Here is a 27,012-nt window from a genome sequence, read left to right as displayed (position 1 = left end):
CTCTCTGGGGGACGTCCTCCACCACATGTGAAGGAGGACAAATGTTCCCGCAGCTAAGAATAGCTTGGCCAGCAGCGGCCTGCAGGCCCGGGAGCCCACCCACTCAACAACAGCCCTGCCACGCACCCCCCACTTCCCACTGGCCTGGCCGGGAGGCCCCTCCAGCACCCCGGATGCCTGCCCAAGGAGGAACGGTCCACTCTGATCCGCCCGAAAGTGGATCACAGGAGCCCCTTGATTTCCCCGAGGGCTTTCGTTCATCAGTCAGGCTCTGATGACGGATCAGTGATCAAGAATCCAAGAGGCCCTCCGGCCCCTACAGCCAGGAGTTCCAGAAGCGAACGCAGGCTTCAGTGCCCAGGAGTGGCGAGCGGTCCCCTGAGAACTGATTATCACTTGGTGGAGGGAATAAGACTAACCAGGCTCCAGGGGAGAGGGTCCCAAGCCTGAAATAGGGAGGGGGAAAAAAAGAAAGGAGGATACCATGCCAGGCGGGTGTTGTGCTGGGGGAGGGGGAAGGAGGCGGCCACATGTGTGAAAGGACATGGGAAGGGGGTGGCCGCACTCAGCCCCAGCGGGGGGCATCACAGCCCCTCGAGAATGTGGCCCAGGGGATCACAGCTCCCAAGCCTTTCAGGCAAAGAAAAGTCTGACTTTGAGACATCTCTCAATTTACAGTTTTATTTCAAAAACATGGACTATAAACCCAACCCAATAAATCAGTCTGACATCCAAATACAGCCCGTGGGCGGCCAGGATGTGACCTGTGGCTTCTGGCATGTGGTCAGTTGAAAGCCACAAGACAGAGCCCAGCAAAGCCCGGGGGAGCTGGGGGCAGGGGGAGGGGGGATGCGAGAGAGTGACAGGCAGGACCGCTCCCCCACATGGCTTGGAGGGGGACCTGAGAAGCCCCTAATTAAAACAGGGAGTGGGCGGGGCTGGGCCCACTTACCCAGTGAATCTTAAATAACATCCCCCACCCCATAGGACACACACTGGCTGTGAAAGGGGGGCTGGGCAGGACCCCAAGCTGGCTCATCTCCAATACACGCAGTGAGCTTCCCGTGGTCTGCAGCTGCTGTCTGCCTGTCCAGCACCCACTCCTTGCTAACTGCACCGTTCTGTCTCTTGACCCATGACTCCTCCTGCACCCTTGATCCTGGACTCTGAAGGAGGCTGACCCAGCCTCCCAGGGCTGGACAGTCAGCACAGTCTCAGCAGCAGCCCCAGCAGCCCAGCAGCACCACAACGACAGCCACAGTCACTGGTGTTTAGGGAAGCACTTAACTCTCAAGCAAAGCCCAAAGACCTCACTCGAATGACTCCTGTTGTGATATCGGCCACAACAGGCTTAACCTCCGCTGGGCTGCAAGGTTGTGATGATTCGTCTTAGGCTCCCAGGGACTAGACATGGGGAGCACCTCATCACCAGAACCCCTGGATCCAACCGTGCCTGAAGCTTCCCCTGAGTCTTTCGTGCTATAAATGCAGGAGGAGCAGGGAATCTGCCGATTGCTACCAAGACACCTAAAATAGCAACCCCTTAAAACCCAAATTCTACGCCATGAATCTCCCTGGAATCTGGTCTCTCCTCTCTGGTCCCCTCACCTGTGCGGGTAGGGAAATCTCCGAAGCCAGCCGGAAGGAGGCAAGAGAAATGAGATGGGAGCCCAGGACGGACTCAGATTAGAAGGAGGGGGCCAGGCAGGAGCCTGGGACAGGCCTGCCCCATCTCTCACCCTGAAGTAGAAGCAGTCATCCGGGACCTTAATGGGGGACCCAGCAGGAAGCAACTTTGCAGACAAAGGTTGCCCCTCCTCGCTGCCTCAGATCTGGGTCACCACCCCCCCCCCAGCAGCAGGCACACCCCCACCCACAAAGCCCCAGGCACTAAGTGGAGCCTCTGGCCTTGGGTTCTGGAGGAACATCCTGAGCTGGCAAGGGCGGCTCTCTCTCTCCTCCCACCCCTGCCGAAACCCTTCCCCCGCAAGCCAGAAGGCCCTGCAGGCTGCACCACACACACACACACACACACACACACACACACACACACACACACACACACACACACACACACACGGGACCCCACCCCTGCTGGGGCCTACTTTCCGGGCTGTAAAGCAGGCAGCTGCTCTGGGCCTGGAGGGTGGCCGCGGCTCAGACCAGGAGCAGGGAAAGATCCTGACCCCCTCCCACCGCCCTGACCCCACAGGTGCTGACTCCTCCCACTGTCCTCTCTTCCTCCCCACCTCCATGTGGCCACAAGTCTGTTTCACCTCCCCATTCACAGACGGGGAGGTGGAGGTTCTGGGGCCAAAGAAAGCTATTCTATGTCTCAGGGGCAGGAGCAGGACCGTGGAAAGATGAACAAATTCCACTTCCAGATTCTAGGTCCTGAGCAGTCCCGATAACAGACACAAGGTGAGAGCCTCACACTCACCATCACAGCAAATTGCTAATACAGTGCTCACTGTCATCAGTTCACCTAACCACGGGAAGCAAGACTGAGGCACAGAGAGGTTAAGTAACTTGTCTGAGGTCACACAGTAAGCAAGTGGCAGAACCTGATGCAAACCCAGGCTAGCCCTCTCCAGCATCTACCTCCTAGCCAATGTGTCCTAGGCACCCATCGCCACTGTACCCCAGCCTCCCTGCTCAGGCAGGAGAAGACCCCGGCCTTCCCCACCAGGCTGGTGTCAGGGCCTCAGAGGCCTTATAGCCAACATCACTGCTCATGGGTCCAGCCACGTCCTGCCAGCTGGAGGCAGCCACAGGTCTCTGCAGATGAGCCATGGCCACTTCCATGTCCGCCTGGCCACCCTCCAAGAGCTCACTACAAATCCCCACCCTGAGTCCCAGGAGGAGAAGGAAGGCAGCGCCCTCAGCCCCACCCCGGCCCCCTGCTCTGTTACGTCCCTCATCGGGATCTGGAGTCCTCCTTCCCCAAGTCTCTGCTGACTTGTTCCCCATCTCCCCACGACCCCAAAAGCACGGTCCATAAAGGCAGGAGTTGCCTCTGTTGTGTCCACCACTGAGTCCCGGCTCAGTGCACATAGCAGGCTGTCCATAATGGCTTGTTGTGTCCCCGAACACTGAGAGCATTACTGCAGACTCTGAGCTGAAGGTCCAAGGCCACTCTGTGAACAGAGAAACTGAGGCCAAGAAGGGGCCTACTTAAAGTCGGATTTCAGGGTGCTATCTACACTAGGCCAGCATGTCGCAAGAATTAATCCATGTCTACACTGCCTGATCCCCCGCAGCTCTGATCCCTTCCTTCTGGGAGCTGCAATGCCATACCAGGCATTAGCCACAGCTGAGAGTCTGAAGGTCATCCCTAGCACGGAGGGGCTGTAGCCTGCCTTCTCTGCACCTCAGTGTCTCCCTTTGTCAAGGGCACCTGGCAAACAAGGTGGCTTGAGGGTGGGAGGCGGGGCAGGGGATAGCTGCAACCCAGGAGTGGCAGGGCAGGTGGGGGATGCGTGTTAGAGGCTTTGGGAGGGCCCAGCATGGAATGTGGGGAGCCTCTTGCCTCCTGGGTTCTGTCCCCCTTAGCAGGGTCACCCAAGGCGGGAGAGCTAGCCGCAGGCAGCAGGCAGGTTCGGGGATTTCTGGATTTGGGTTCTGGACCCCTCCGACAGGGCTCCCCACACCCCTGGGTGCAAAGGGGTGTCCTCAGCTACCCCAACTACCTCACTAGGTCCCGGACCCTCAGCGTGCAGTGGGAAAGAGTACCCCCACGTGCCTTCCCCAGGGAGAGCTCCCTCCAGCCTCCATGGAGCAGGGTCCCTGGCTCTATTAGTCGGTTAGGGCTGCTGTAACAAATGACCATCAGCCGGGTGGCTTAATACAATGGAAATTTATTCTCTCCAGGTCTGGAGGCCCAGTGTGCCACATCAAGGTGTGGGCAGGCCTCGCTCCCCTGAAGGCTCTGGGGCAGGAGCCCCCCCCAGCCTCCTCCAGCATCTGGCCACGTCCCTGGGGTCTCCGCCCGTCTTCACTCAGCGTCCTCTGTGTGCCTTCTCTTCTGTCCCTCAGGAGGACACTGGTCACTGAACAGAGGGCTCACTCAGGGAATCCAAATGACCTCATGTCCAGAAACCTCTGCAAAGACCTTATTTTCCAAAGCACATCACGTTTAGAGGAGATGGGTAGTAAAGCATGCGCTTATCTTTTGGGGGGCCACCATTCACCCCATTACAAGGCAGCCCCTCCTGACGCTGTCCACTGACAACGACGGTGGGGCACTGGCTCCCCACTGAGCCCCTCGCCAAGCCCTAGCAGAACCGCCAATCAAGCAGATGAGGAAACTGAGACACAGAGAGGTAAGCCCCAGGCCCCGGGTTTGAGCCCACTTTCCGCCCCTCCACAGCGGTCCTGCCTCGGGAGCCGCTGGTGCAGGGGCCTCCCTCACGTTTCCAGGAAGCAAGGGACTCTCACACCCACGCCTCCGGGAGAGGGCCCGCCAGGGATGACTCACTCCCACTTCACAGGCCAAGAAGAGGCGCAAAGTGGTTCAGCCAGAGGCCTGAGCAAACTCTGAATCTGTTTGCTCCTGTGTCAAAGGGAAGCAAATCCCACTCCTGGAGGATGAAACGATGTCCTGCAAGGAAAGCGCGTCCGGCCCCCCGATAATCAGCACCTCTCCATTTATTACCCGCCAATCCCAGCCTCCACAGCTACCCACCCAGCCTCCAACCCCAGCAGAAAGGGCCCATTATGACATCACAGGCCGGGAATTATGTTATTAGCCTGGGAAGGAGGCTGGACCCAGGGACAAAGAGCTCATTGTCATGCAAATGGACAACCAGAGCGTGGGGTGGGGGGGCCTCCTCCAGCCTTCTGGCTCTTAAGCCACACAGAAACCAACTCCAGGCCTTCCAGAAGAGTCTGGGCATCTCTGGGCCTCAGACCTAGATAAGTGGGGCTCCCTCCAAGTGGGAAAGGGGCCCCTTCCCAGGGCTGCGTACAAAATGCCATTTACCTACTAATACTGTGTGCCTGGGGCTGTGTGTCTTTGGGCAAGATACTCACCCTCTCTGTGGCTCAGAGGGTTGTCAGAAGAATCAATAAATTAAGGTCTGCACAACGGTGGTCCTGCCTCGTCTGCCCTCAACACATGAAGCTGATGCTGTCTACACCCCTCCCCTGCCCGCCACAGGTGTCGCTCATGACCTCCACCTCTCTGACTTTATCTAGGAGTCCGGACCAAGGTCCTATGGGGCATTCTTGAGCACAAACACAAGAACTGCCTTTCAAAGGACCCAGTTTTCCAGGAGACCCCAGAAGGCGTTCTCAGCCTCCAGATGCAGAATTTCTAGGGTGGCGGAGGTAAGGACCCGTCTCCCTAGCCAGAGCCCTCGGGTGTGTGACTTGCCTGGAGGCACAGTTGAAACATCCATCCCCAGAAAGGCCTCATTCACCGCAAGGGGACAAGGCCCAGATCCACAGCCCGTGGGGGACACTGAACCAGGCAAAATCGTTTCTGAGCACCTAAAACGTGCCCAGTGCTAGGGACACAGTAGTGACCAAGATGAACAAAATCCTGGGGGAAGGGGTTTGGGGGACATGGCAATGGACACAGACTAAATCTCAAAGGATGACAGTATAAGGTGACAAGAGCAACTCTGGAGAGGTCAGGGGCCTGCTCGGATGGCCACGTTTGAGCAGAGGCCTATATGAGGGACAGGTGTTGCAGGAAGAGGGCACAGCAAGTACAAAGGTCCAGAGGCAGGGTCTGCGGAGGTGGGAGAGGCTAGCCGCAGGCAGCAGGCAGGTTCGGGGATTTTGGATTTGGGTTCTGGACCCCAGATGGGAGCTTCCAAAAACAGGCAAAAGGCTCATGAGGCTAGAATACCCCCACTCAGCCCACTCCTTGCCCTCCAGGCTCTGCCCAGCAAAACCCAGCACCTGAGACCCTAAACCGTGGCTGGTGCTCCCCGAGCCTCAGACACAGTCTCCATCATCTGACACGACTGTGGACACCCCTCCCTGCTCAGCCCCTGTCCAAGGCCTGCCAGTAGCTCCCCTGTCCCCAGCCTGGGATAGTCTGGAACCCTCCCAAATCCTTAGGCATAAATCAAGCCCTCTCTGGACGTCTGGGGACACGTGCTGTTACCTGTCCACTCACTGTAAGGAGACAAAAACCCACCAGCCCTCTCTCGGGAGCCTCTGGAGACATGTCTAGCCTCGGATTAGCTTTGGCTGAACAGAAACACACTTCCTCCTGCTTAAGCGCTCACTGCGGATGACCAACTCGCTCTAGGGTGGGCTAGTTTACATCCCGAAGGCCTTCTCACTGCCGTGGATGTGGGAAGAGGTCCAAGAGAAACCAGTCCCTTACCGCAGGGAAAAGCAGGAAAGGAAAAATGCAGCCCGGAGCACAGAGCAAGGAGGATAGAGTACGAACACAGGGAGCAAGTCTGGCTCTGCAGAAGTGACCCCACAGGGTGCACACGTGGCTGAGGGGGCAGGTTCTGGGAGGGCCCAGGAAGTGAGAGAAACGGACCAGAGGTCAGGACTCTCTGGTTTTCACAGTTCATGAGCCCAGCCACCACCCCTATCTCAAGCTCCAAGCCCAGCCTACAGGTGAGGAGAGAAGGCAGAGGGAGAACTGAGACTCAGAGAGGGCAAGCAACTTCCCTGGGATCACCCAGCCCGAAGACCCTCCATACACAGGCTCTGGCTGGGGGTTGAATTGAGCCCCACCCTCACCAACTCTGGGTCCTTGGTGGGTCACCTGACCCGAGCCTCAGCGTCCTCTCACGTCCCTGCGTGCCCTTCAGCCGGCCTCCCCCAGTGGTGACATCTCTACAGAAGCCCAGCTCAGTACCTGTGGTGTAACCAGGAGACTGACGGTGCACAGTTGGCCTCACACAGACCTCACGGGTCTCGCATACACGCATTTGTGTGGACGTGAGTGTGTTGAATGCTATGCACCTGCACCTCTGTGCGTATGGGGGGAGGGGGAGGTCAAGTCATCGAGACCCTCAGGGCAGGGCTGGGACAGCTACAACACAGCTCTGCGGCTGGCCCAAGTGGGCACCTGAGGCTTGGGGGCAGCTTGGGGGCATTCGTGGGGCCCCCTGCTACAGAGGCCTTTCCCGAGGTCCCCAGGAGAAGCCTGAGGACAACCGGACAGTGGGCAGGTGGCGTGGACAGCTTGGACACCCAGGGAACTCCCCGCTGGCTCCTGCTGGCCCAAGAGGAGAGGCCCTGAGCCAGCCACCGGCCCAGCATCCGGTGTCATTTACAAACAGGATGACTGCCACCCTCAGTGGGAGAGGCAGCCATGCCTGCCCAGCCTCCAGGCCACACCGAGCAGTTGGGGGTGCTGGCCTGTGCTTGGTGGGGGACAGGGCAGAACAGGCACAGTGGGACAGCCCCGGGGACCCCAGCCCAGGCCCAGATGCAAACAGAACCCGGGGCTTGAGGAGGGACCCCCTCTCTCCACCTCCCGAGATCCAGACTGCTTTCCAAATCCTACAGAACACGACCGTTCTGGACATAGAAGAAAAGAAAAATCAGTGGAGATTGGGATGTACCTAACTTAAATCCAAACTTATCTACAGGAAAGGAGTCTCCCCACACCAGCCCACAGGGCCCCCGCGCAGACGGGTCTTGGTTCTCCCCCAGGCCAAGTGCAAGCCACACGCACCGTATAAACAAGAGAGCTGAGTTCCACAACCTGCCCACTGTCACACCTTCCACGAGGGGAGGTGCAGGGGCCATTCCTTAGCCCCCCTGAGCCATACAACCGCTTCCAGGGTGGAGACCAACGGAGCGCCCATTTGCCATACGAGAACACTGAGGCTCAGAGACGGGAAAGAAGCTGCCTAAGGCCACTCGGCCAGGAAGGGTTCAACCAGGATGTGAATCCTGGAGGTCTGGGCCCAGAATGAACCAGGAGGCTCTAGTAACCCCTCACCTCATCCCAAACCCTGTGTGACCCCCACTATTGCCCCATTTTACAGACAAGGAAACTGAGGCTCCCACAGGCGAGGCAAGGCCACCCAGCGTAAAGAGGGATGGAAGCAGAATTCAAACTCGAGTCCATGGCAAACGAGAGGTGCCATCTGGGAAGCCAGCCCTCCCTGGCCTGGGCTCCAGGCCCCCACGAGACATCCCACTGCCTCCCAACGGTCCTGGCGCACCCAGACCTCGGGACAAATCGCTCCCTCATCCCTGTCCCTGCAACTGAAGGCTCCTTGTGAGCTCAGGAAGCCCTTCCAACTTTCCAGTGTTTATGCCGGCTCCTCGCGGCCAGGTCCCTGGGCAAGCCTGGGCCGGTGGCGCTGATTTCAAACCAGACACGGGCACTGGGCCAAGCGCCACCACGGTGAGAGCCGGGCGCCGGGGCAGCCGCAGCGCTGACTACACCTGGCTCCCCTCCCCGGGCCCCTGCCCGCGGAGGAGCCCACCCCCCAGAGCCCAAGACCCCCAGCCGCCACCCCCTGCAGCCACAGTGCCAACAGCACCCCGATTCCTCCACTCTGTCCGCTCTCCCGCAAGGACGTGTGCGCCCCAGCTCCGGGCAGCTCGGTCCCCACCCCACATGTCCAACCAACTCCTCAGCCAGACAGCAGCCAGACGCCCTTCCCACCGGGCCGCCCGCTTCTTGGCACCCTGCTCCTGATCATAGGGACTCCGACCACTGTGACCACCGGCCCTTCGTCCCCCCGGCGCCGGGACTGCTGCCTGACGGGGCCGGGCCACCCAAGGCCACCGTGGCCGGGGCGCGACCAGGCTGCCTCCATCCGGTGGCCCACCGGCCCCCAGGCAGATGCCCCCACGCTCCACGGTGGCTCCCGGTCCTTGCCCATCCCTCCTGGGCCATGACCTGGCCATACTGCGTCTCCCTGCCCACCACCAAGCCCAGAAACTTCTCTTACCCGAGCACATGACCAGGCTTCCACTCACGTCAGCTCCAAACAGAACTTGAAGTAACTCTCCCACCAAAAAAAAAAAAGAAAGAAAAAAGAAAGAAAGAAGTAAAATGTGCCAGCAAGTGGGTCAGGGGAGTCCACACACACAGACGGTTCTGCTGGCTTCCAGAAGACACACGGCGTCCAACATCAAAGCCATCCTTCCTGCAGGACTGACACGGGGAGCGGCGGCCCCACCGAGCGGCCGCTCGCCTTCCCGCGAGACTACGGGCGTCCCCCCCCCCTTCCCCGGGCTGGGGAGGCCCCGCAGCCAGGCCTGACACCCCCCCCTCGGCCCCCAGCCCGCTGCCCCCCGAGGCCAGCGCAGGCCGAGGCCCACCAGGCACAAGCCCCAGCCACCGACCCCACGCCGGGGCCAAAACTCAGTGTCAGGCCTCCACGGTCCGTCCTCGCCTCCTGCCACTCTGGGCCTATAAACACAGAGAATTACATAAGTCCACTCCTCTTCTTCGGAAGCCAAAAGTACTCGCTTTTTCTCCCAGCCTTGGCAGTAAGTAATAATTCCTCATCGCCATGGTAACCCTGGCGGGCTTCCAGCCGACACTCGGGAGCTGAAACGCTGGGAGGCCTTTTTATAGCTCGGTAGAAAAACCTCTTCACTATTCCCTCCTCACAGGCGAAAGCGAGCTCCAGGCCCGAATTCTACTTTAACCTGCTTCCTCCCCGCCGGACCCGTCCACCTGGGGGCCGGACCTGCCCGCCTCCTGCCCAGAAGGCAGCGTGGGCTCCCCGGCCTGGGCCTGGCAAGGAACCAGAGCTGCTGCCTGGGTCCCCTCCCCGGGCCTCCAGTCCTCTGGGGTGACACGGCCAAGGGGCCGGCTCTTTGCCTTTAAAATATTTCTGCCCTACTTGTAATCTCAGGAAAAGCAAACATGACCCCCCTGCATTGGTATTCTGAACGGGGGTCATCTCAGTGACAGGCCCAGGGGGTGAACAAAGACAGCCAACCACACACACACACACACACACACACACACACACACACACACAGGCCAAAATAGAGGCTTTGGTGGTCAGCCAGGGGTCTGAACCTTGGCTGCAACCGTCTGGATGACTCAGAAACAAGTCTGAGCTCCTCTGGGTGTCAACTTCCCATCTGCAACGGGGACAGGCTCGGCTCCACTCCCACAGTGCTCTGAGTGGCAGCCTCGAGGGGAAGCAGCGGGATCCCCCCCGGGGGGCTCCGGAGTCTCACCCCTGCCCCCAACAACCAGGATTTGGGCCCAAGGATATGTGCCCGCCCGAGATGGCCAACCCTAACCCTAACCCTGGGGATGCAGGGCAGGGCACCCCAGGAAGGAAGCACAGCAAAGGCCAAGGTCTGGAGGCGGGACAGTGTCTGGCACATTGCAGAAGCAAAGAGGAGGCTGGTGTGGAGAGAGGCAGAGGGAGAAGATGAGGTCAGGGAGGACGGGGAGTGGAGGGGGAAGTAGGTCATCAGCACTCTGGGCTAGTCACTACTCTCCGAAGACTGGAAAGGCTCCCGAGGGTGATGGTGACAGCGACCACATACTATGCGCCCAGCACTGCAGAAGCGCCTCACCTGTGGGCCCATCTGTCCTCACAGCACCCTGACAAAAGACAGGTGTGCTTCTGAATCCCAAAATACAGAGAAGGAAACAGGCCCAGAGAGGTTACGAGGCTTGCTTGAGGTCACACAGCTCCAAAATGGCTGAGCAGGGGTTTGAAACAGGCAAGCACGGCCCGCATTCATCTGACCACATGATTCGGTCGGCGAGGGCCACAGAGGGTCTGGGGCAGACCGGAGGGACGTGTGAGGAAGGTCCGTGGCCGTGGGACTAGCAAAGGGCCAAGTGTGGCTCGTAGGAAACCAGTCAAGAGGCCCCACAGAGGCCATACATTGTTGACTTTTGTCAACTCACCCTCCAGCCTTTCCCAAGGAAACTCCTCATCAAGTGTTTCGAAGCCTGCCGGGACCTGTCCGGAATGCCACCGTGGGGACGTGGCTACTCAAAGCCTCACAGATGGGGACACCAAGCCACAGAAAGCAGCCGGCAACACAAAGCTGCATTTTGAGTCGCCAGATCCAGGCTCCGTCTCCTGCCTGTTGGCTCTCACCGTAACAGATCACAAAACTCAGGAACGGGCGAAACGGCCCCACCAAAACACGGCCAGGAAGCAGAGCCCGAAGCAGCAGGGGCAGGGCTCATGGGTTCCTTTTGTTCTTTTCTGTTTGTTTTGGACACAGACCTGCGCCCAGACCTTCGCCCAGACCTTCGCAGAAACTGGCCCTGACACAGGAGGAACTCATCCACACCCCCGACCAGAGCTATTAATGCCTTGGGCAGGTTCAACGCCGGGCAGTGTCACGCCACGGTCATTTCTAGTGTCTTCCCCGGCCCCCCCAAGAAGCCAGGCCAGGATGGTTTGTTGAGCGACTTCACGAACACGGCAAACCACCAAAAACCAGAAACTGTGACATGCAACTCCTTCTCAATGGAGCTAGCTGCCACGTCTGAGCTTCTTAAGATCAGAGTAAGTCAGCACGTGGTCAACTGCGTAGCACAGGAACCCTTCATTCTCCAAGCCCGAGGGGGACCACCCCCAGGAACCTGTCTGCCCCGCAAAGCTTTGCACAGCAGAAAATGATCAACAAAGAATTTAACAAGACACACTTTGGTGGAGGCCACCAAGGCATGGATGGAGAGGCAGAAAGGTCCCCCAGGGGAGGCAGGAAGGACCCGAAGAAAGACCCTTGCCTCTGTAGGCATCAGTCTGCCCAGCTGTGAAATGGGGGCACGCTGCCCACTGCCTCTCTCAGGGTCAACAGAAACCATACCCGTTGTGGGACTTAGAGAACCACAAGGTCCAGCCCCAGTGGAAGGGATCCCCACTCACTCCCTCCCCACAGGAGCAGGGCTGGGGCCAAGGGAACAGAAAGAAAGATCATGAGCTAGAAACGCAAGACTGTTCCCATCTCCCCTCTCCTATCCCGCCTCATAGTGCTCCAGAGACCACACAATGCCATTCAATGCGGCCACAAAGAGAAAGGAAGCATGGACACCTGCCACCACGTGACCCTTGAACACGTCATGCTCTGTGCATGAAGTCAGACACAAAAGGTCACCCACTGTGTGAGTCCACTGATAGAAAATTTCCAGAACAGGCACGGAGACAAGAGAGCAGGTGGTCGCCAGGGGCTTTGGGGAGGGGAGACGAGGGAGGGACTGCTAATGGCCACTCGGTCTCCTTGGGGAGAAGGTGACGAAAATATTTTAGCCCCAGACAGAGGTGTTGGCTGTGTACAGCATGTCTCGGGAACGAAAAACAAATGAATTGGTTCACTTAGAAATGGTTACTTTCACGTGATGTGAATTTCACCCCCATTCAATAAGGTAAGAGTCCCTGACCCCAGGCCTCGGACTGTCCTCCATTCAACGCACACATATTGAGACCCTACTGTCCGCACTGGTCACTGGGGAGACAGCAGGGACGAAGACGGAGATGGCTGCCCTTGCGGAACTGACATGGGACGAGGTCAGGAGTTGAAGACAGGATGTAAGTCATGTCACACCACCTGCTGGGGACAGTCTCGGAGGCAGTGGCAGTTCGGCAGTGGCCCGGGTGGAGAAGACAGGCAGATGTGGAAACTTCTCAGCAAACGGTGCCAGGCAGAGGAAACAGCCAGGGCAAAGGCCCTGGGGCCAGGAGGCCAGCATGGCTGGGACCGCCAGCTGTGGTCACAGGGTCCAGACGTGCCGGGCTCTGAAGACCACAGACAGGTCTTTAAAGTTTAGCTGTGATGAAAATAAAATTCACAAAACCGCATCGGTTTCCTAGGGCTGGCGAGACAAATTACTACAAACCGGGGGAGCTTAAAGCAAGAGCACTTTACTCTCTCACGGCTCTGAACACCCGTAGCCCGAAATCAAGGCTCTGGGGAGGACCCTCCCTTGCTCTCGTCCAGCCCGTGGTGGCCCTGGGCGCTCCTCAGCCTGTTGTCTCCGCACCCATCTTCAAAGGGCCTTCTCCTCCGTGTGTCTTCTAAGGACTTTTGTCATCGGACTTCGGGCCCATCCTAATCTAGGAGGATCTCATCTCGAGATGCTTGACTTGATCGCATCTGCAAAGACCCTCTGTCCAAACAAGGTCACCTTCACAGGTTCCAAGCGGACACAACTCCCTCCACTACGTGATCAAGGCTCAATTCGGCAGCATCAGACGCTCTGCCACATGCTGGCCTCCCCCTCCCCTCCCCGTCCTTTCCGGCCCGACTTTGGGGAACGGGGCTGGAAGCTGTGGGGACAGGCACGTGGGCATCTCGAGTCCCCCCAGGGACCCCACAGCTGACCCCCTCCCCAGCCTAAGCCAGCTAAAATCAGACCCCAGGGAACCCAGACCCACTTCCCTGAGAGACAGATCCGTGAGCCACTCACAAGGGGCTTGCAAGAAAAGGGACCTCCAGAACAAGGAGGCCAAACAGGCCACCATCTCGGTCCCTGAACGGAGATTTCGCCAGACAAAAATGCACCCTTCTTTTATCCAGGGACAGAAGCCATGCTGGCAAAAGGCAGCCAACTGTCCCATAGGACTCTGCTCCTGGGTCCTGTTTTTATTTTAAAAAGGGGCCCACTAACCCCCCCAACCCCGGGAGCAGCTGCGAGCTGGCTGTGGGCAGGGCTCACTGTCCAACTGTCCAGACTCGTGTCCAAGTGCAGGGCCATCCTGAAGCGAACAGCACAGAGCAATTGGCAGGGATGGCTGGGGCAGAGGCAGGAGGCAGGGGGCGGATGGCCGCCTGCTCCGGGGCCCCGGGAGCCCACGCCCCAGCGACAAAGGAAGGAAGAGGTGTCCAGGAATGCTCCCGGCCACCGCCAGCTGGATTTCAGGACCCAAACCAGGAAGGACATTTAATACCAGTCCAGGGGGACACACACTCCCAACATGCCAGGCATCAGAGGCACAGGCTCCTATGTGCTCCTTTATGCTTTACAGCAATGCCATGGCATATAACCGACCCATTTTATAGATGGGGAAACCCAGGAACAGGGAGGAAGCAACTTGCCCAAGGGCAGAAAGCGAAAGTGGCAAAGCTTAGAACACAGGGAGTGTAGGACCCAAGTCTGTGTCACTAACCACAAAGCTTTACTGCTCTAAGACTCAAACTCCACTGGAGGGCTCTCTAGCAGGGACTACTGTGGCCTTGGGCCCCAACTTTTGGAAATGGGATCTCCAGAAGCGTTAAATGTGACTTCCTAAGCCCCAGGACCTCCTGTTACATTCCATGGGATAGTCTGCCCAGATCACGGAGGGCAAAATACTTTGAGATGAAAGTCATAGCTAGGAACAGAGGCCACGGAATGATGACAGTCAGATGTGGCCAACAGGGAAGCTCTTTCTGGCACACACAATGTTTTTTAAAAATTAGGACATTGCTTATAAAATCCAGATTTCTAGCTTCTCTGAAGAAGAAAATAAAAATATCCAGCTTGCCAGTTAGCCACAATCCCCACCACTCCCTTTGGCCTCAGTCCCTTCTTCAACTGCATCTGAGTTTGGGGCACCCCTTTTCCCCACCTTGGCCATCTCTCCACGGCTGTTGCAAACAGCCAGACAAGTACAGAAGGTCTCAGTCGACAAGAGAAAGGAATGCCACTCGGGGCTTCGAGTGACTCCTTCTCCTTGGCTGGCTGTACTAGTGGCAGAAACCTGCCTGTAAACAAGGCCCACAGAGAAGAAAGCTCCCCGAGGCATGGTTTGAGACCTGGATCCAGCCATGCCTGAACTTGTCTTACCCTGAACTTTGCCATTATGAGCACCCATCAATTCCTCCTTGTGGCCCAAACCAGCCTGAGTGTGTCTCCACAATGACTCAGGAGTCCTAAATGATCACCTTCGGGTCTCCCCTCAATTGACATTTGTCCAAGAAGGCCTGTCCTGACCACAGAAAAATTCAGACCTTGTTATACACCCCAGGGACAACCTCAACTCCACATGATCCCTCAATGTCACCTATTTAACTGACACTCTCCCTCTGGACACTAAACTCCTCAAAGGCATGGACAATTCTATCATTCTGATTCTAGGGGCCTACCAATGTCCAGAACATTCCATGTGCCCAGTAAATGTAAGTTAATCAATGAGCAAAACAACAAAAGGGCGAGGCAAAAGCCCTTAAACTTGTTTCGTGCCTGAAGTGTGAAAAGAGCCCAACCCCCAAGGTCTACAGAACAGCCTCAGATCCAGAGAACCACTTCTGGTGCCCCTGGCTCCATTCCAGCCATGTGGGCCTCCTCAGCATTCTTGAAACATTATGGCCTCAGGGCCTTTGCACAGGCTATTCTTGAACCCACAACACTCTTTCCTCTTCTTTTCATATGCCTGCTTTCTTCTCATTGTCTAGGTCCCAGCTCCAATGTCACCTCCCCAGAGACCACTCTTGATTCCTTTACCTAAAGTGAGCCCCCCAAAAAATAAAGTGAGCCCCCCCCTAACCAGAGTTGTCTCCCACCCTGCATTACCACAGCCAGCATATGCCCTTCTTGCCATACCACGTTTGTTTTGTGCACTGCCCGTGGGATCCACATGGCAGGGCCCTGGCATCTTGTTCGCTGTGTCTACATCCCCCGCCCCACCCTGGGAGGCCACGGGGACACCAGGCTGGCTGTAGGCAGGCAGAAAGCAGACCCCTCATGCCCTGACCAGTCCCGCCCAGCCCCGAACAGCTGACATGTGCCTGAGAGCCCTGTGTAGCCCACAGAGCCTGGCCCGCGGCTGGGGCAGCCCTGCCAAGAGATCCAGTCTGGGTCCAGGCTCACGGGTGGCTGCAGGTGGCGCCTGCAGATCCCCCACAATTCATAGCAGGTGCGTGGAGTAGGTCTGCCTGGGTTCAAACCCCACCTCCGCCCGCTGCCAGCTGTATGACCTTGGGCGAGTCACTTAACCTCTCTGCGGCCACCAGCTCCCCCCCACCATAAAACAGAGCTGATGAAATACAGAACCTACCCCATAGGGCTGCCCCAAGGAGTACACGGGTGGATGTCTGGGACACACTCAGAGCACAGCGTGGCACAGAAGCGGTGCCCAGGAATCATTAGGAATGAAGCTGATGTTAATCGCTGTGATTGTGGGAGACCCTCGCACGGCCCTAAGGCAGGCAGATGGTCCGGAAAGGTCAGCACTGGTAACAGATACAGTATTTGCTCTGTGTTAGGTCCCATCTGGAGTGCTGTACTCCTACTGATTCCTACACGCAACATTTATCATTGCTCAGACGTGCTCATTCCAGCCCCTCCGGGCAGCCTCCCTAGGTTGCCCCCTCCCCCAAAGCACCATGAAGACACGCAATTCTTCATGGGAGTCTGTCCTCAATTCCTGTACGTCCTAAGCGTAGCGAGGGGCAGGGAGAGCACCCAAACCCCACGAACCTGAAGTCGGCACAGGAGAATGCAGGCCCCAGGCCAGCCCGAACGAAAGCCTCTGCCAGAAACACAGGTCCCATCTGGCTGCATGAGCACAGCCCAGAAAGTGAAGGGTGTTCCCTCCCTGCGGTCCCGGTCCGCAAACAATTCCTCCTGGGAGGCCCAGGCCTGTCGAGGGCTCAGAAGGGCAGATGTCCCAAGACACAGGGCAGAGTGTGAAAAGCAGGTGTCAGCGCTGGCTGGGGGTCTGGGGCCCGCGTGGGATAACATCACTCCAGCCACCCCCACATCCTCTCTGTCCCCAAAACGATGTGAGCACAGCTGGTCTCCTCTTCCCACCAGACAGCTGGGCTTACCAGTGAGGCCGGCCACGGCCACCCAGCGCAGGAGGGACCCGGCGAAGCCAGCCGTGGGTGTGCAGGACCCCTACACTTCTCAGGCAAGAGCAGCGGGGACTGAGGTGGTCTCTGTCCCAAAGGTCAGGTGGGAAGAGCTGGTTAGAATGGGAGCTCCACCCCCACCCGCTGTGACCTCACTCAAGTCCTGGTTTGCTCATCTGGACAATGGGTCCAAGGACGATCAATCCAGCGCCACAGGCGGCGCGAGGCATGCCCACCACGCCAGCAAATCAAAGCCACCCAAGGGAAAAGGGAAGATCTAGAAAGAAGAGGGCGTTTTAATTTCAGCAGTGGGCTTACTTTGTCTTTAAGTGAAAAATAAACATTTTTATTTTATGGTTCAGAGGGTTCCTGTTTGATTTATGGCCATCGTGGAAGGCATGACATCATTTTTTCAGCATTTACGCCTCTGGAGGCCTTGAGCTGTGCTAAATTAACCTCTCCCTCCAAGCAACATGCTGAGGAGACCTCAGGAAATGCATGAAGCCTTAACACAGCCCAGCACAGGGACAGCAGGAGAAGTCCCACCCGGGGTGACCTTGGCCCCAGGGTAAACAGCCTGGGTGTGAATCTCACTGGCTGTGTGACCTCACGCAAGTCACTTAACCTCTCTGTTCCTCAGTTTCCTCATCTGTAAAGTGGGGATAATAACAATCTCTGCTTTACCCGGGGTGGGGGGTGGGGGAGAAGGGGGAGGTTAGGGAAAAGTAAATTATAACATGTGAAGGGCAACACGATTACTATTACAACCTCTGTTATTATCACTGGCATTTACGGCAATTTCAAAACGGTGTAGGTTTTTAAACCCGACCACAGGGATGAAGACAAGTCCCTGGATCCCTGGCGCCAGGGGCGCCCCATCACCAGGCTCACTGGGAGCCCCGCAAAGCAGTGCCTCCCTCCTCCCTCCAGCTGGGGCAGGGATTACTGTCAGATGGAAGGAGACGCATGTCGGAGCCAAAGATTAAAAACAAGTACAATTATGGGGCAGAAATCCATCCATAATTATGAATTTGATGTAATTAGGCACCCCACTAACTTCATTACTTATTTATTTACGGGATTGCTTATTTAATTTACGGGCCTCCTTCCCCGAAAAGTCATCTTAGCTAACACCCCTCCGGCGAGGGAGAAGGACGAGAAGGCTCCCCTCTTTGTCCCCACCCCCATTCCCGGGCTTCTGTATGTCATCCTCCTGCCCTGCCCCAAAAATAGCTCCCCGGAAGGCCTGCGTGACTTTGCCCAAGATGACGGCATCACGCAAGGCCTGACGTTTCCTCAGCAGAGCCAGCCTACGGTGCCTGACCAGGAAGGCGTGGTACCTCCACCACACGCTCGCTCTCCAGCAGAGGAAACCCTCTGGGAAGAGGGGCAGTTCTGTCCCCCCACCTAGCCATCAGTTCCTGGCCCGACGGACCCTCTGCACCAGCAAAGCCATCAGTGCAACACAAGGCCTTGGCCCTTCCCAGCTCCGAGGAGGAGAAAGAGCACTCAGCTCTCGCAGAAGGACTTTAGATAAGTCACCTGAGCACTCACAGCCTCAGTTTGCTTATCTGTAAGATGGGAGTGTTAAGAAAACCGCCCACAGCTAGCTACCCGTGAAAACCCAACTGCTACCACCCAGCGCGTCCCCGGGTGTCGGCCAATGCAATAAGGCAAGAAAAAGCGTCCAGAGGCACAAAGACTTGCCGGCTTTATTCCTAAGAGCCCCACACTGGAAACAACCTCTAGGCCCATAACTCCTGAATGAATAAATGAGCTGCGGCACAGTCGTACGTGGGCTATCACTCACCAATTAAAAAGGAGCAGTTATTGATACATCCAAAGACACGGAGGAAACTTAGGAACATGCAGAAAGAAACAAAACACGCCAAAAAGAAAATGCATCCTTTATCATTTTATTATGAAAATCTGGAAGATTCTAGAACTTCCTTGGTGGCAGATCAGCGGGGGCTTCTGATGGGGGAATGGGGATTCTCTGGGAGCAGGTGGAAACACTCGGTATCTTGATTGCTGTGGTTCTCAGATAAATGTTTTCCACTGTCCAAACCCACAGAGGTGAATCCTTAAAATGGGTATGTCCTACTCCAGGTTAATTACACCTCAGTAGGGCTGATTTTTGTGAAATCCATACATTAAAATCAGCAGCCTTAACCCCACTCAGGTGTCCCGACACTACTTCCCCACTTCCCGGTCGGGTCTGCAGCTTCCTTCACTGTCCACCCAAGTTACCCCCAAGGCCCTGATTTATGAGCCCTGGACAAGGAAGGTCAGGGTTACATCCTGGATTTATTCCTTCCTTGCTGGGTCATTTAGGGCAAGTCACTTTGCCTCTCTGCCTGTCAGGCTCCCCGTCTACAAAAGCAGGGTTATAAATAGCACTCTCCTCGGAGAGTTATTGTAGAAGAAAATGAACTGAGGTGAAAAGCACCAGCTGCAGGCCGTGGCATACAGCAGGGGCCTCATTATTGCTGCTGCAAAATGATGAATGGGCAAGCACCAGACCCCAGCATGGACAGGACTGGCTGGAATGCTTGCCCACCCCCCACAACACACAGGAGACCCCCACACACAGGAGACCCCCACCAGACAAGACTCCAGGTCTGGGTAGCTACCCTCATCACTGAAGGCTCCTGGCTGCTGGGGCTCCAGCATTTAACTGATGCCTCATGTCCAGAACAGGACAAGGCTCCTCGACATCCCACCTAGGGGGGCAGACACAGAAGGATGGGGGCACAGCGCCGTACCCCAGAGGTCATTTTGGGATAGGGGCTGGCCAGAGGAGAGGACATTCTGGCGGACAAGGGAACCCTGGTGGTCACTAACTAGGGTAGGACAAGGGTCACCCCAGAGCCCCCCATTTAGGAAAGAAAAAAATGGTAATAATAGAAGGACAGCAGGGACTGGGGGGTAGCTTCTGTGCCGGCTGACATGCGCCTGCCCGCCAGGGGCGGCCCCTGCTCCCTGCTACCCTGTGAGTGATGGAGCGGGCAGGCGGCGTCTGGAAGCCATGGCAGGAGGGGGCGTCCCCTGGGCCCGATTAGAGGGCCAGCCGCAGGCAGACACGCTCAACTGTCAGCCTTGTCCTCCCAGCCCGCCATCAGAGGTACCATTAGTTGCTGTCATTTGAGGGTGGCCTGTGGGGAGAAGGAGGGGGGTTGTAGGAAGGGGAGGGAAGGAGGAGGGGGTGGTGGAGGGAGGAAGGGAAGGAAGGAAGAGGGGAAGGAGGAGAAGGGAGAGATGGAGGGGAATGGAGCGAGGGGCAGAGGGAGGAGGGGGAAGGAAGGAAAGCAGGGGGAGGGGCAGCTTGCCCAGGGCAGAGACACCACCGCCCCCAGCCCCGTGCACTCATCGCCTCCACCGGCGGAGGGACCAGGGCCTCGCCCAACCAGGGAGAAAGCCAGTTCACCTATGGCCCCAAGGTGGAGCAAAGGGACTTCAGAGAGGCGTGATTCAGCAGGGCCCAGCCCCACAAATCTCCCCGCCCCCCAACCTCCCAACATACACACCTGCACACTCGTCTGCCCGCAGGATGCTTGGTCTCCATCTTCCTCCTCACGGTTCCCAGGCCCTCGTCTGCAATCAGCCCCCACCCACAGCAAGCCCTCGCCCTCATCGGCCTGAAGGGCCCCCCGAACTAAATGCCACCTCCTCCAGCGATGGACTCCAGTACAGAAACTCCAGAGCGGGGCTCCCTGAGTTCAAACCCTCCCTCCGCCACCTGCACGCTTGGGGATATCGCCTCACCTCCCTGTGCCTTGATTTCTTCATCTGTAGAACAGGACAACAGTCCCCATCTCATGGGGTCGCTTCTGAGGATTCAATGCGATAACCCCAGGAGGTGCTTACTAGAAGGGGGTCTCAGCGACGGGAGCGCCCCAAGTGTGTGCCGCGACTGTCACAGTACCGTCCTGGACCCAGGATCCAGGTCCTCCCTGGCCTTTACTGGTCTCCCCTGCTACCTCTTCTTTCAGAAATGCCTGCTCCCCCAGCCCCAGCTCTGGCCCCACCAGGCCGCCCCGGGGCGAGGGTCTCAGAAAGGCCTTCAAGCCGCCAACCAGGAGCTGCGGGGCAAAGGATCCACACGTCTGGGTCTTCAGACATTTGCCCCCATGACTCCCCCCCAAGGTCCCGCTCCCAGCTGCCCCTGTCTGTCCCCAGACAGGCCTTGTCTCTGGGCTGAGGAGCCACTTGGGTCCTGCCACGGGGGCTCCTGGGACCCCCCCCTGCCCCCTCCCCCATCTGTCTGCCTCCCTCCTTCCTCAGACGTGATGGATCGCCCCAGAGGAGGAAGCTAAGTGCTTGCAGACAAAAAGCCCTTTTATCGTCCTCGGGTGGGCCACGGCATGACAAACAGATAACTCAACCATGGGAGGAAGGCTCCCCATTAGGCCAGTAATGCAGATTGATGGAGGACCAAGAGGCAGAGGAGGAGGAGGAAGGAAATCCCCGACACCCCCCCGCCCCCCGCCCCCCCAGCCCAGGCAAAGCTGCCTTCCTTCAACTTCAGAAGCGCCCAAACCTAGTTGGGCTCATCACTGTAGGGTGACGACCACCGGGGTCACCTACACCTCCCCACCTCCACGATGAGACCCACCACATGGGACAAAGGGCCTGAGGAGCATCCCTCCTGCCTCCTGGGGGAGAGGGGACAGAGGGCAAAGGAGCAAAGGAGAGAGGCCTGCCCCAGGGACACCCCACCCATATCTCACATGGTCTCCTGCAAACCAAGAGGCCCATTCCAAGCAGCCTCAGAGCCTTCGCATGGGCTGTTCCCTCTGCCTGGGACACCCTTCCTCCAGAGAACCGCATGCTCCCTTCCTCCCCTCCTGCAGGTCTTTGCTCAGACACCACCTTCTCAAGTAGGACCACCCTGACTCCCCTCACTCTCCGCCGTTTGAAACTGCAACCCCAGCCCACCCACATACTTCCCAAACCCCCTCCCTCCTCTGCTGGTTCTTCACGCCCGGGCTCCCCACCACAGGACACACTGTGGGTATACGACTTGCTTATGATCTGTCTCCCCTACTCAAGGCCCCTTCTCCAGCACCCGGGACAGCGCCTGGCACACAGTAGGTGTTCGGGGAATAATCGTTCTGTGAACGTATGTATTCTGCAGAGGAATAAAACCTCTTGACAGCAGCCAGGTCCGAGCCAGAACATGCTGAGCCCTGCTATGGGCCCAGCAATGCCCCCAACGACCTTGTAGGACACCCATTTGACTGATGAGGAAACCGAGGTGGATTCACACCCAGGTCTGTGGGAGGCCGCCTGCTGCAGAACCGCCAGGGAACCCAAGACATCAGTCTCGGGCTGGTGTCAGGGACGAGGACTGAAACTCCCCCCACTTGCCTCTCAACCTCAGTTGACCCCAAGCAGAATGGGGCTGCACAGGGGATCCCAGCTGTCCCTCCAAGTCCCCACCTGCACCTGGTATAGATCTGACTGGGAGGGGAACAAAGGTGGGAGGTGTTTGGGAACCCAGAGGAGCCCAGAGTGCCTGATCTCAGCCCTGCCACGGACACTGCAGGTCAGGCTGGGGCCCCCGCCAGCTGCTCAGCTCCCCCAAACCCTCCTCAGGGCCAGGCCCAGCTGACACCCCTTATTCACTCCCCAAAAGAAAACAGCTCTGTCAGTAAGAGGTAGAGAAGGATGCGGGGAATCATGAACGAGCATTTACCACCTGCTAAGCACCGCACGTTCACCAAAGCCCATGCCCCATCCAGGAGCCTCAGCCATCCGACTCTCTGGGACCCTCTGGGACCCTCAGTGCCACGGAGCCAGGAAGGGGGCTAGCTGCCACTTCTAGGAGGCCACCCCGACTGACTACTCCTTCCTCTAGGGCAGGGGCTGGGGCAGGGTGCTCATTTCATGACCCAGGACCCCCTCTCCACAACCCCTCTGGGAGGCACCCTCCCCTAGGTCTACAAATCTTCCCAGCTCTTGAGGAGGGGAACGGAGTGTCCCTGCCATGCCCGCCAGGGTCTTCCAGGACCCAGCCTTAGTCTGTCCCAGGTCTGGAGCACAGTCTGTCCTCCCTGAGCCAAGCCCCGTGACTCCAGCGATGGGACTGGGCACTGGGAGAGGAGGCCATGAATTCAGCTCCCTATGCTACAAGTCCTCTAGCTGGTTAAAAAAATTATAAAACACAGAAATCTTAGCAACAATCCACTCATCACCAATCCTGTGGGGGCCGGGAGGCAGGGAGCAATAGTTGTACACCTATTTTATAGATGGGAACATTGAGGCAATTTTATAGATGGGAACATTGAGGCACAGGGGGCCAAAGGGCCTTGCCCCGGGTCCCACAGATAAGTGGCCAAGAAAGACCTACACTCAGGCAGCCGAACCCCAGAGTCCCGGCTCAGGAGCACCGCGCCTCTCCTCATTAAAAATCAACGTAATAGAAAAGACATTTGCACCAACCAGGCCAATGTCCAAATTCCCAGCTCCAAGCTTTTACCACGCACGACCCGTTCCTGGACTGCCTTCCCTCTCCCCTGACATCCCAACCCCTGCCTGTGCCCATATGACCCTGCCCCAGTCCCCCTGGTGTGGGAGAGGCCCCGCCGTCCAATGTACCAGGTGGAGGGGCGGGCGGCGGGCACAGACCTGTCCAATAAGGGCCTTGGTCTGCTTGTTGTCAAGTGAGCATGTTGGGAAAGAGTCTGCCAGGTTCCCTGGGAGGGTCAACAAAAGGTTCAAGTCCCAGGTCTGGGCTTCCACCCGAAGCTCAGGACAGGTGACCCACCTGTGCCTCAGTTTCCTTGTTTGTAAAACGAGGATTGCAGCCCATCTGGGGGCATGGCTGAGAGAGCCACACAGGGAAAGGACGAGCTGTGACGTCAGCCTGCGCCGTGCCTGGCTCATTTCATCATCACTGCCACGCTAGGAGGGGACACGGCTGATGCCTGCAGTTTACAGCTCAGGAGGTGGAGGCAGAGGGAGATGTAGTGACTTGCCCTGCGTGCCGAGCATGCCTGGGCTGGGGACATGGGCCCCCTCGTCTCCCACGGGCATGGCGGCCACGGTGGCACGCAGGTGTCCAGCCTGAGGACATCCTCCAATGCCCACCACCCTAATACGCGGCCTTTCCACGGGCCCCTCCCTCCCCACGCCTGCGGCCACCTTTAAACCACAGAAGCAAGGTGCCCACAAACCCCACTATCCCACATCCACACTGCCAGGGACCACCCCTTCTCTCGGGCATCGTATCCTATCCCCAGGGGCCCCCAAGTTCCCCAAGCCGTTCTCCGCCCTGGGCACCTCTGGGGCACCAGATCCCACCCCACCAGGTCACACTGGGCCCCCGACCCCATCCAGCCGGAGGAATCTGGCTTCCCCAGAAATTCTGCCCCCCACCCCCAAGGTCCCAGCAATATGAATCTGCTACAGACAGCGAGTGGGGACAGCTGTGAACCTACCCGGAACGGCCTCTGGCAACGCCGAGTCCCCAAAGAGCCCAGGAGTCCTGCGGGAGGAAAATACGAGTCTTGTTAGAAAACACTCAGCAGCCCCCATGCATGAGCTAAGTACAGCAGGTCCTGCGGCTGCGTGTGGTGGGGGTGGGGGGTGCTTGGCCCGGGTTGTGCCTGGGGCCCTGGATGCCTGGGGCCAAGCACTTCCCCGCCACTGCCAGGCAAGATGAACACTCAACCACCAGTGACAGATAGGGGCACTGGGGTTCAGAGAATCCAAGTCTCCGGCCCCCAGTCCCACCGCTAGGAAGTCACAGGGCTGGAATTCCAACTCGGGCCGTGTGGTTACAAGCAATAGGGCCACCGAGGAGCTGGGGGCCCAGATCACAGTGTCGCTGAACCTCCCCCATGAACTCCCCAGTGGACCCTATGAACACACAGGGGACCCCTGGAGGACAGCACCTGCTGGTCTCATTCAAGAACATCACCATCCAAAGTCAGAAACAGTCAAGTAGAAACTCGTGCTCAGAATCTATAAAGGACACCCACAAAGAAACACGAGAGCCAGTTAACGCAACAGAAAAACAGACCGAAGACTTGATAGCACTTCACAAAAGTCAACATACAAATGGCCCACGGGCACATGAAAAAGAGCTCGATTTCACTAATGATTGGGAAAGCGCAAGTTACAGCCCCCAGGGGCCATCGCACCCCAACCTGGATGGCTAAGATTAAAGACAGAAACCAAGTGTCTTGTGACCATGGGACCCAGCAATCCCACCCCTGGGCCGTTCCACGAGAGAAATGAACCCACAGCTCCACGCAAACAAAGACTCTACACGAACGTCAGTTACCGCTTTACTCATAATCACAAAAACCCCCAGAACAATCCAGCCGTCCACCAACAGGTACACCCCAGAACACTGCTCGTCCCCAGTACCTACCATGTGACAACATGTGGGGCGCACACAATCAGCAGGAGGGACCTCAGGCTCTCGTGCCGAACCCAGATGCCCGGCTCGGGGGACTGCATGCGGGGGCATGCGCCCTCGTCCCACACACACGAGTCTGGGAAAGGCCAAACTCAACCTTCACGGTAGAGAGGCCCAGAGAGATGGTCACCCCAGAACAGAAAGGAGACTCCCACGAAAGGCCAGGACACTGATCACCACGGGGGCCAAGACAAGGGGGGGGGCCTACATGGTGTCCACTTTGTAATCATTCATTCATCTGTACCCATGTGTTTTGGGGTTACTGTTTTAGCTTTTATACAGAAAAAGAAGGAAAGAAACAGTATAGTGGGCAGAGCACTGGGCAGAGAGTCCAGAAAGCTGGCTCTGGTCCCACTAACAGCTGTGACCTTGGGCAAGCCCCCAGCAAGCTCTGAGCTCAGTCTTCCCATCCAGAAAATGGGCCCGCTCCGCCATGACGTCTCCATGGCAGGCTCAGTCACAAGCATCTCAGTATCCAGTGGGCCTTCGGGACCCGCTCCTCACCCACACCGAGCAGGGATGCCTGCTCTCATGGCGCTGGGGACGGGTCCAAGCAGGGCTCGGGCTCTGCGGCCAGGATCCCCAGGTTCAAACAGGGGCTGTGCCCTTCCTAGCTGTGCACCCCGGGATGAGTCACTTCACCTCCGGAGCCTCCGTATTCCCGTCTCGGAAGGGGGAACACTGGAACCTGCACGGGCCTCAGAGCGGATGCCAAGTGCTTGTGGAGCACACCACAGCGATCGGTTACGGCTGTGCGCTAGCATTACCCCTGCCCCGTAAAGGGCCCCGGGCAGGGTCAGGCCCAGTGGGCTCCCCTGGACACACAGCTGGGGGCTTAGACCCCATCTTCTGTGTACCTTCTCTCAACTCCAGCCAGCTCCTCCCGCAACCCCCAGACACAGAGTACCCAGCAAGAGGGGGTCAGGGGACAGAGGGCCGGGGTGGAAAGGAACCCGGAGCCGCAGGTGGAAGAGACCGCACCTGTGAACCCAGGGAGACCCGGCTGCCTGCAGACAGCAGAAGCAGCTTCACTAGCAGAGCGGAGACCCTCAGGAGGGATCCGCATGCCCAGAGGTACCAGCTCCCCCTGGGACTTGGAGAGTGCATTCCAGCTGAGCAGTGGATGGTGGAAGCCTGGACGGTGGAGCCAGGGGCCAAGGGGAGGCTCCAGCACCAGCCAGGAGGATCCTGGCAGAGGCGGGAGAAGCGGACGGGACACTCGGCCAGGAGAATCCACGGGGCGGGCAGGGAGGGAGGGAGTCTGGCCGGCCAGCTCGGACAGGGGTCAGGGATCGCTGGTCAGCTCTGGGTAGGGGAGGGAGAAGAGAAACACAGCCCCCTGCGCCCTGTGTGCACCCGTGTAATCCTCACAACCCCCCGGGACCTCTGTTTTCTAGTCCAGGCAGCGAGGCTCAGAGAGCCGAGTCATTCACCCAAGGTCACGCAGCCAGAAAGTGAAGGTGTTGCGATTTGAACCCAGGTTCACGCCCTCTGGGTGATGGGAGCCAGAACACAATGCAGGGCAGCTGTGGGGGGCAGTTGCTGGAGCTCCCGCCACCTCCCCAGACAGAGCTGCACATCCCCGGGACCTCCCTCGGCCGTGGGTCCTCTGCGAGAGGGGGCAGCACCGACCTGCAAGCCCAAAAGACCAAGAGGCAGCCACGGGGGCCCAGCCATGCTCCACCCCCCACCGTCAGCCGCCATCCAGCTGGCGCCGGTGCCGACGCTCACACACAAGTTCACGCCCGTGCACACCCTCAGCCGCTCGCCCACTGGCTCACTGTCTCATCCGCTCACAAGCTCTCACCCAGTCCACGCTCACGGGCGCCTCACGCTCACTCACATCCATGCACGACTCACTCACTGAGCACGCGGGGGGC

At 58.1% G+C, this 27,012-nt stretch overlaps 1 protein-coding gene across 1 annotated transcript in view; it reads right to left on the bottom strand.

The window, feature by feature from the left end:
- Positions 1-27,012, bottom strand: part of LOC111156480 (nuclear receptor corepressor 2) — a 207,664-nt gene that overhangs the window by 154,331 nt on the left and 26,321 nt on the right. The window contains exon 2 of the mRNA XM_022517407.1: positions 24,147-24,193. The gene's annotated coding sequence lies outside the window, so the exon portion shown is untranslated. The remainder of the gene's footprint in view (positions 1-24,146; positions 24,194-27,012) is intronic.

Source organism: Enhydra lutris, unplaced genomic scaffold, assembly GCF_002288905.1.
Source record: "Enhydra lutris kenyoni isolate GAN:26980312 unplaced genomic scaffold, ASM228890v2 scaffoldscaffold46, whole genome shotgun sequence".
Classification (NCBI taxonomy): Eukaryota; Metazoa; Chordata; class Mammalia; order Carnivora; family Mustelidae; genus Enhydra; species Enhydra lutris.
The sequence above is the reverse complement of the archived record's forward strand: the minus strand, read 5'-3'. Positions and strand labels throughout refer to the sequence as shown.